Genomic DNA, 9,485 nt, shown 5'->3' on the forward strand with positions numbered 1-9,485 from the left:
GGTCCCGGGTCATCGCTGAGAGGGAGGGAGGGGTCCCAGGTCATCGCTGAGAGGGAGGGAGGCGTCCCAGGTAATCGCTGAGAGGGAGGGAGGGGTCCCAGGTAATTGCTGAGACGGACGGACGGAGGGAGGGAGGAGTCCCAGGTCATCGCTGAGAGGGAGGGAGGGGTTCCAGGTCATCGCTGAGAGGGAAGGAGGGAGGGAGTGGTCCCAGGAACTCGCTGAGCGGGAAGGTCGATGGGGTCCCAGGAACTCGCTGAGAGGGAGGGAGGGAGGCGTCTCAGGTCCTCGCTGAGAGGGAGGGAGGGAGGGGTCCCAGGTCATCGCTGAGAGGGAGGGAGGGAGGGGTCCCAGGTAATCGCTGAGAGGGAGGGAGGGAGGGAGTGGTCCCAGGTCATCGCTGAGAGGGAGGGAGGGGTCCCAGGTAATCGCTGAGAGGGAGGGAGGGAAGGGTCCCAGGAACTCCGAGAGGGAGGGAGGGAGGGGTCCCAGGTAAGCGCTGGGAGGGAGGGAGGGAGGGGTCCCAGGTAATCGCTGAGAGGGAGGGAGGGAGGGGTCCCAGGTAATCGCTGAGAGGGAGGGAGGGGTCCCAGGTAATCGCTGAGAGGGAGGGAGGGAATGGTCCCAGGTCATCGCTGAGAGGGAGGGAGGGAGGGGTCCCAGGAACTCGCTGAGAGGGAGGGAGGGAGGGGTCCCAGGAACTTGCTGAGAGGGAGGGAGGGCTCCCACATAATCGCTGGAGGGAGGGAGGGTGGGGTCCCAGGAACTCGCTGAGAGGGAGGGAGGGAGGGGTCCCAGGTAATCGCTGAGAGGGAGGGAGGGGTCCCAGTATCTCGCTGAGAGGGAGGGAGGGAGGGGTCCCAGCTAATCGCTGAGAGGGAGGGAGGGGTCCCAGGAACTCGCTGAGAGGGAGGGAGGGAGGGGTCCCAGCTAATCGCTGAGAGGGAGGGAGGGGTCCCAGGAACTCGCTGAGAGGGAGGGAGGGAGGGGTCCGTGGTCATCGCCTAGAGGGAGGGAGGGAGGCGTCCCAGGAACTCGCTGAGAGGGATGGGTCCCAGGAACTCGCTGAGAGGGAGGGAGGGAGGGATGGGTTCCAGGTCATCTCTGAGAGGGAGGGAGGGAGGGGTCCCAGGTCATCGCTGAGACGGACGGAGGGAGGGAGGGAGGGGTTCCAGGTCATCGCTGAGAGGTAGGGAGGGAGGGAGGGTCCCAGGAACTCGCTGAGAGGGAGGGTGGATGGGGTCCCAGGAACTCGCAGGGAGGGAGGGAGGGGTCCCAGGAACTCGCTGAGAGGGAGGGAGGGGTTCCAGGTCATCGCTGGGCGGGTGGATGGTGTCCCAGGATCTCGCTGAGAGGTAGAGAGGGTGGATGGGGTCCCAGGAACTCGCTGAGAGGGAGGGTGGGAGGGGTCCCAGGAACTCGCTGAGAGGGAGGGAGGGATGGACGGGTTCCAGGTAATCGCTGAGAGGGAGGGAGGGAGGGGTCCCTGGTCATCGCTGAGAGGGAGGGAGGGGTCCCAGGAACTCGCTGAGAGGGAGGGAGGGAGGGGTCCCAGGTCATCGCTGAGAGGGAGGGAGGGATGGTCCCAGGTCATCGCCGAGAGGGACGTAGGGAGGGAGGGAGGGGTCCCAGGTCATCGCTGAGACGGACGGAGGGAGGGAGGGAGGGGTTCCAGGTCATCGCTGAGAGGGAGGGAGGGAGGGGTCCCAGGTAATTGCTGAGTGGGAGGGAGGGATCCCAGGTAATTGCTGAGACGGACGGAGGGAGGGAGGGGTCCCAGGTCATCGCTGAGAGGGAGGGGTCCCAGGTCATCGCTGAGAGAGGGAGGGAGGGGTCCCAGGAACTCCCTGAGAGGGAGGGAGGGAGGGGTCCCAGGAACTCGCTGAGAGGGAGGGAGGGGTCCCAGGAACTCGCTGAGAGGGAAGGTGGATGGGGTCCCAGGAACTCGCTGGGAGGGAGGGAGGCGTCTCAGGAACTCACTGAGAGGGAGGGAGGGAGGGAGGGAGTGGTCCCAGGAACTCGCTGAGAGGGAGGGAGGGAGGGGTCCCAGGTCATCGCTGAGACGGACGGAGGGACGGTGGGAGGGGTTCCAGGTCATCGCTGAGAGGGAGGGAGGGAGAGGTCCCAGGTAATCGCTGAGAGGGAGGGAGGGGTTCCAGGTCATCGCTGAGAGGCAGGGAGGGAGGGAGTGGTCCCAGGAACTTGCTGAGAGGAAGGGTGGATGGGGTCCCAGGAACTCGCTGAGAGGGAGGGAGGGAGGGGTCACAGGAACTTGCTGAGTGGGAGGGAGGGGTCACAGGAACTTGCTGAGATGGAGGGAGGGAGGGATGGGTCCCAGGAACTCGCTGAGATGGAGGGAGGGAGGGATGGGTTCCAGGTCATCGCTGAGAGGGAGGGAGGGAGGGAGGGGCCCAGGTCATCGCTGAGACGGACGGAGGGAGGGAGGGGTTCCAGGTCATTGCTGGGAGGGAGGGAGGGAGGGGTTCCAGGTCATTGCTGGGAGGGAGGGAGGGAGGGAGGGGTCCCAGGTAATCGCTGAGGGAGGGGTTCCAGGTCATCGCTGAGAGGGAGGGAGGGGTCCCAGGTAATCGCTGAGAGGGAGGGAGGGAGGGAGTGGTCCCAGGAACTCACTGAGTGGGTGGGCGGATGGGGTCCCAGGAACTCGCTGAGAGGGAGGGAGGGAGACGTCTCAGGATCTCGCTGAGTGGTAGAGAGGGTGGATGGGGTCCCAGGAACTCGCTGAGAGGAAGGGAGGGAGGGGTCCCAGGTAATCGCTGAGAGAGGGAGTGGTCCCTGGTCATCGCTGAGAGGGAGGGAGGGGTCCCAGGTAATCGCTGGGAGGGAGGGAGGGAGGGGTCCCAGGTAATCGCTGAGAAGGAGGGAGGGAGGGGTCCCAGGTAATCGCTGAGATGGATGGATGGATGGAGGGAGGGAGGGAGGGAGGGGTCCCAGGTAATCGCTGAGAGGGAGGGAGGGAGGGGTCCCAGGTAATCGCTGAGATGGATGGAGGGAGGGAGGGAGGGAGGGAGGGGTCCCAGGTAATCGCTGAGATGGATGGAGGGAGGGAGGGAGGGGTCCCAGGAACTCGCTGAGAGGGAGGGAGGGGTCCCAGGAACTCGATGAGAGGGTTGGAGGGGTCCCAGGTAATCGCTGAGAGGGATGGAGGGAGGGGTCCCAGGTATTTGCTGAGCGGAGGGAGGGAGGGGTCCCAGGTATTTGCTGAGCGGAGGGAGGGAGGGGTCCCAGGTATTTGCTGAGCGGAGGGAGGGAGGGGTCCCAGGTATTTGCTGAGCGGAGGGAGGGATCCCAGGTAATTGCTGAGTGGGAGGGAGGGAGGGAGGGATCCCAGGTAATTGCTGAGTGGGAGGGAGGGATCCCAGGTAATTGCTGAGATGGACGGAGGGAGGGAGGGGTCCCAGGTCATCGCTGAGAGGGAGGGAGGGAGGGGTCCCAGGTAATCGCTGAGGGAGGGAGGGAGGGGTCCCAGGAACTCGGAGGGAGGGAGGGGTCCCAGGTAATCGCTGAGAGCTAGGGAGGGAGGGAGTGGTCCCAGGAACTCGCTGAGAGGGAGGAAGGGGTCTCAGGATCTCGCTGAGGGGAGGGAGGGAGGGGTCCCAGGAACTCGCTGAGGTGGAGGGAGGGAGGGGTCCCAGGTCATCGCTGAGAGGGAGGGAGGGAGGGAGGGTCCCAGGTAATCGCTGAGGGAGGGAGGGGTCCCAGGTCATCGCTGAGAGGGAGGGAGGGAGGGGTCCCAGGTCATCGCTGAGAGGGAGGGAGGGAGGGGTCCCAGGTAATTGCTGTGAGGGAGGGGTCCCAGGTAATTGCTGAGAGGGAGGGAGGGAGGGGTCCCAGGAACTCGCTGAGAGGGAGGGAGGGGTCCCAGGTAATCACTGAGAGGGAGGGAGGGAGGGGTCCCAGGTCATCGCTGAGAGGGAGGGAGGGAGGGGTCCCAGGTCATCGCTGAGAGGGAGGGAGGGAGGGGTCCCAGGTCATCGCTGTGAGGGAGGGAGGGAGGGGTTTCAGGTCATCGCTGAGAGGGAGGGAGGGAGGGGTCCCAGGTAATTGCTGTGAGGGAGGGGTCCCAGGTAATTGCTGAGAGGGAGTGAGGGGTCCCAGGAACTCGCTGAGAGGTAGGGAGGGAGGGGTCCCAGGTAATCACTGAGAGGGAGGGAGGGAAGGGTCCCAGGTCATCGCTGAGAGGGAGGGAGGGGTCCCAGGTAATCGCTGAGACGGACGGAGGGAGGGGTCCCAGGTAATCGCTGAGAGGGAGGGAGGGAGGGGTCCCAGGTAATCGCTGAGAGGGAGGGAGGGAGGGGTCCCAGGAACTCGCTGAGAGGGAGGGAGGGGTCCCAGGTCATCGCTGAGAGGGAGGGAGGGGTCCCAGGTAATCGCTGAGAGGGAGGGAGGGGTCCCAGGTAATCGCTGAGACGGACGGAGGGAGGGAGGGGTCCCAGGTCATCGCTGAGAGGGAGGTCGGGAGGGGTCCCAGGTAATCGCTGAGAGGGAGGGAGGGGTCCCAGGTAATCACTGAGAGGGAGGGAGGGGTCCCAGGTCATCGCTGAGAGGGAGGGAGAGGTCCCAGGAACTCGCTGAGAGGGAGGGCGTCCAGGTAATCGCTGAGACGAAGTGAGGGAGGGGTCCCAGGATCTCGCTGAGAGGGAGGGAGGGGTCCCAGGAACTCGCTGCTGAGAAAGAGGGAGGGGTCCCAGGTAATCACTGAGAGGGAGGGAGGGAGGGGTCCCAAGTAATCGCTGAGAGAGAGGGAGGGAGTCCCAGGTAATCGCTGAAACGGAGGGAGGGAGGGGTCCCAGGTCATTGCTGGGAGGGAGTGGTCCCAGGAACTCGCTGAGGGAGGGAGGGAGGGGTCCCAGGTAATCGCTTAGACGGAGTTAGGGAGGGAGGGAGTGGTCTCAGTATCTCGCTGAGAGGGAGGCGTCCCAGGAACTCGCTGAGAGGGAGGCGTCCCAGGTAATCGCTGAGACGGAGGGAGGGGTCCCAGGTAATCGCTGAGATGGAGGGAGTGGTCTCAGGATCTCGCTGAGAGGGAGAGAGGGTGGGGTCCCAGGAACTCGCTGAGAGGGGTCCCAGGTAATCGTTGAGAAGGAGGAGGGAGGGAGGGAGGGGTCCCTGGTCATCGCTGGGAGGGAGTGGTCCCTGGAACTCGCTGAGAGGGAGGGAGGGAGGGGTCCCTGGTCATCGCTGGGAGGGAGTGGTCCCTGGAACTCGCAGGGAGGGAGGGAGGGAGGGGTCCCTGGTCATCGCTGGGAGGGAGTGGTCCCTGGAACTCGCTGAGAGGGAGGGAGTGGTCCCAGGAATTCCCTGAGAGAGAGGGAGGGAGGGAGTGAGTGGTCTGTAAACAGACAATAGTTTTTGATGTGTGATTTACACTACTTTGTAAACGGTGGCCCATTTTTCACAACCCTTCTGTTAGTTGTGATTCAATCCTCTATCAATGAGGCAGAGCGCACTCGAGAAACTATGGAAGGGTTGCTTCATTTTGCACACAATATGGAAAGAGAATTGTCATTATCTGCCCCTTTTGGAGACATACAACAAGAAATGGATGAGGGAACAATAGGGGTTTATCGAATCCCTCCAGTGCAGGAGGCCATTTGGCTTATTGAGTCTACACTGACTCTCTGAAAGAACACCCCACCCAGGCCCACTCCCCCGCCCTGTCCCCAGAACCCCACCTAACTGTTGGACATTAAGAGGCAATTTAGCATGGCCAATCCACCTAACCTGCACATCTTTGGACTGTGGGAGGAAACGGGAGCACCTGGAGGAAACCCACGCAGACACGGGGAGAACGTGCAGACTCCACACAGTCACAAGGCTGGGATTGAACTCGGGTACCTGGCACTGAAACAGCAGTGCTAACAAAGTGCCACCCTGGTCAGGACAAGGCCACGATAAAAGGAAAAGTTCAATTTTCACGTGAGTGACCAGTCCAGAATGAAGTGTCCAGTGGCTAATGCCTTCTGAGGTTAGCAGGGTGATCCATCTTTCCACAGTGAGGACCTTTACCATAGGAGAAGGCACACCCAGACCAATTAGTCTTATAGGCACCCATTCCGATGTTTGTGGAGTACACATGAAAATCGCTTATTGTCACGAGTCGGCTTCAATGAAGTTACTGTGAAAAGCCCCCAGTCGCCACATTCCGGCGCCTGTCCGGGGAGGCCCGACAATTTACCTGGACTTTGGTTCAGTTCATAGAGTTATAGTCATAGATGTTTACAGCATGGTAACAGGCCCATCGGCCCAGCCGGTCCATGCCGCCCAGTTTCTATCACTAAGCTAGTCCCACTTGCCTGCATTTGGCCCATATCCCTCCATACCCACCCTGCCCATGTAACTGTCTAACTGCTTTTTAAAAGGACAATATTGTACCCGCCTCTACCACTGCCTGTGGCAGCCCATTCCAGATACTCACCACCCTGTGTGTGAAGAAATTTCCCCTCTGGTCTCTTTTCTATCTCTCTCCTCTCACCTTAAACCCATGCCCTCTAGTTCTAGACTCCTCTACCTTTGGGAAAAGATATTGACTGTCTACCTTATCGATGCCCCTCATTATTTTATAGACCTCTATAAGATCACCCCTACGCCTACTCCGTTCGAGGGAAAAGAATCCCAGCCTATCCATTAACTCAGGCCACCAAGTCCTGGTAGCATCCTCGTAAATCTCTTCTTCACTCTTTCTAGTTTAACAATATCCTTCCTATAACAGGGTGCCCAGAACTGAACACAGTATTCCATGTGTGGCCTTACCAATGTCTTGCACAACTTCAATAAGAAGTCCCAACTCCTGTATTCAATATGCTGCCCAATAAAACCTAGCATGCTGAATGCCTTCTTCACTACCCTGTCCACCTGCGACTCCAACTTCAGGGAGCTATGAACCTGTACTCCTAGATTTCTTTGTTCTGTAACTCACCCCAACTCCCTGCCATTAACTGAGTAGGTCCTGCCCTGATTTGATCTTCCAAAATACATCACCTCACATTTATCCAAATTAAATTCCATCTGCCATTCATCGGCCCACTGGCCCAATTGGTCAAGATCCTGTTGCAATCTTATATAACCTTCCTCACTATCCACTATGACACCAATCTTGGTGTCATCTGCAAACTTGCTAACTATGCCTCCTACATTCTCATCCAAATCATTTATATATAAAGGTGGAGATGGTTAGCAGTTTCAAATTCCTAGGGGTGCACATCATCAAAAATCTGTCCTTGTCCACTCACGTTGACGCTATCACCAAGAAAGCACAACAGCGCCTATACCTCCTCAGGAAACTAAGGAAATTCGGCATGTCCACAATAACCCGTACCAACTTTTACAGATGCACTATAGCAAGCATCCTATCGGGCTGCATCACAGCCTGGTATGGCAACTGCTCGGCCCAGGACCACAAGGAACTTCAGAGAGTCGTGAATACCGCCCAGTCCATCACGTGAACCTGCTTCCCATCCATGGACTCCATCTATACCTCCCGCTGCTGGGGGAAAGCGGGCAGTATAATCAAGGATCCCTCCCACTCGGCTTACTCACTTTTCCAACTTCTTCCATCGGGCAGGAGATACAGAAGTCTGAGAACACGCGCGAACAGACTCAAAAACAGCTTCTTCCCCACTGTCACCAGACTCCTAAATGACCCTCTTATTGACTGACCTCATTAACACTACACCCTGTATGCTTCATCCGATGCCAGTGCTTATGTAGTTACATTTTATATCTTGTGTTGCCCTATTATGTATTCTCATGTATTTTCTTGAATTTTGTTTAATTCCCTTTTCTTCCATGTACTGAATGATCTGTTGAGCTGCTTGCAGAAAAATACTTTTCACTGTACCTCGGTACACGTGACAATAAACAAATCCAATCCAATCCAATATCACAAATAACAGTAGACCCAGCACCGATCCCTGAGGCACACTGCTGGTTACAGTTTGAAAAACAACCCTCCACAACTTTGTCTTCTGTCGTCAAGCCAATTTTGTATCCAATTGGCCATCTCACCCTGGATCCCATGAGATTTGCAACAACCTACCATGCGATATCTTGCCAAAGTCCATGTAGACATTGTCGACTGCACTGTCCTCATCTACCTTACAGTTCGTGGTTTCGGTGTGGAATGTGTTTTGGTGGCGGCAGGTTTAAACGAGGCACTCGAGGGAATTGAATTATTACCTGATGAGGAAGAATGTGCAGGAGGGGAGTGGTAACTAGGCAAATTATTCCTCCTGCACGTTTTCTCTGTCCACATCAATGGGTGGCACGGTAGCACAGTGGTTAGCACTGTTGGTTCACAGCGGCAGGAACCCGGGTTCGATTCTCGGCTTGGTTCAGTCTCTGCAGAGTCTGCACGTTCACCCCATGTCTGTGTGGGTTTCCTCCGGATGCTCCGGTTTCCTCCCACAAGTTCTGAAAGATGTGCTGTTAGGTGAATTGGACATTCTGAATTCTCCTTCTGTGACCCGAACAGGTGCTGGAATGTGGCGACTAGGGGATTTTCACAGTAACTTCATTGCAGTGTTGATGTAAGCATACTTGTGACAATAATAAAGATTATTATAATTTCTTCTCCAGTCCTTGTTCATATCTTTCTCTTGCAGAACATGTGGAATTGGTGAAGAGGACCATGGCTGCAATCAAGATCCCCAGCCTGGGGGTCCCATCCTGGGCTCAAGAGATCTCTGATGAACAGTGGCAGTCTGTTGTTCGACAAACAATAGAAACCAGGCGGTCAACAGTGGCAGTGAAGGAGGCGGGGCAGCAATAACCCCGGTTCCATTCTGCAAATTCTCCTGCAACAAGCCACAGATGTTGGAAATGGTCCTCATTCTCTAGGGCCATGGTCCTTTCCAGCTGTTTGTGTTTGTTGTTGAGCCCATTCTTGACTTGTTCCGATCGTTCACTTATCAGTTGATCACTTCCCCAATCAGAGGCTAACCAGCCTTGTGCAGCGCCAGCTCTCTCCTTAGCCCAAGACTAGATCTGTGTCTGAGTTGAGGTTGAGAATTTGCCAGACTGGAGGATGTAAACTGAAACACCCAGACGTCAGGGCTGAACTAGTATATAGCCCATCCACTGCTGGAAGATCCACTGGTAAAGACAACCTGGCTATGATCATTCTGCAGGTGTTCACTTTGCCATCTCCTTGCCTTATGATAATAAAGAACAAGTTATAAGTGGCGATGAATTGTAAAGACGATTGGATCTAACTGAAAGAGTGATAGGGGCACTGTTTCCAGTGTTTTTGCTGGCTTTTGGGTGCCCTGTTCCCAGGTTGTTTCCTGGCTTCAGGCTGCTAAGTGGCAGCTGTCACAGGGCAGTCCAGCAGGAATCTATTTAAATTCTGACTGAGAAAAATTAACCAATCCCAGTTAACCTGTAGAATTACCCACCACCTCCTCAAATTAGGTTAATCCCACACCCTGCTCATTGTACTGTGCTAATCCTGCCATTTTATAAGCATT

The sequence above is a fragment of the Scyliorhinus canicula genome, chromosome 6 (assembly GCF_902713615.1).
Source record: "Scyliorhinus canicula chromosome 6, sScyCan1.1, whole genome shotgun sequence".
Lineage (NCBI taxonomy): Eukaryota > Metazoa > Chordata > Chondrichthyes > Carcharhiniformes > Scyliorhinidae > Scyliorhinus > Scyliorhinus canicula.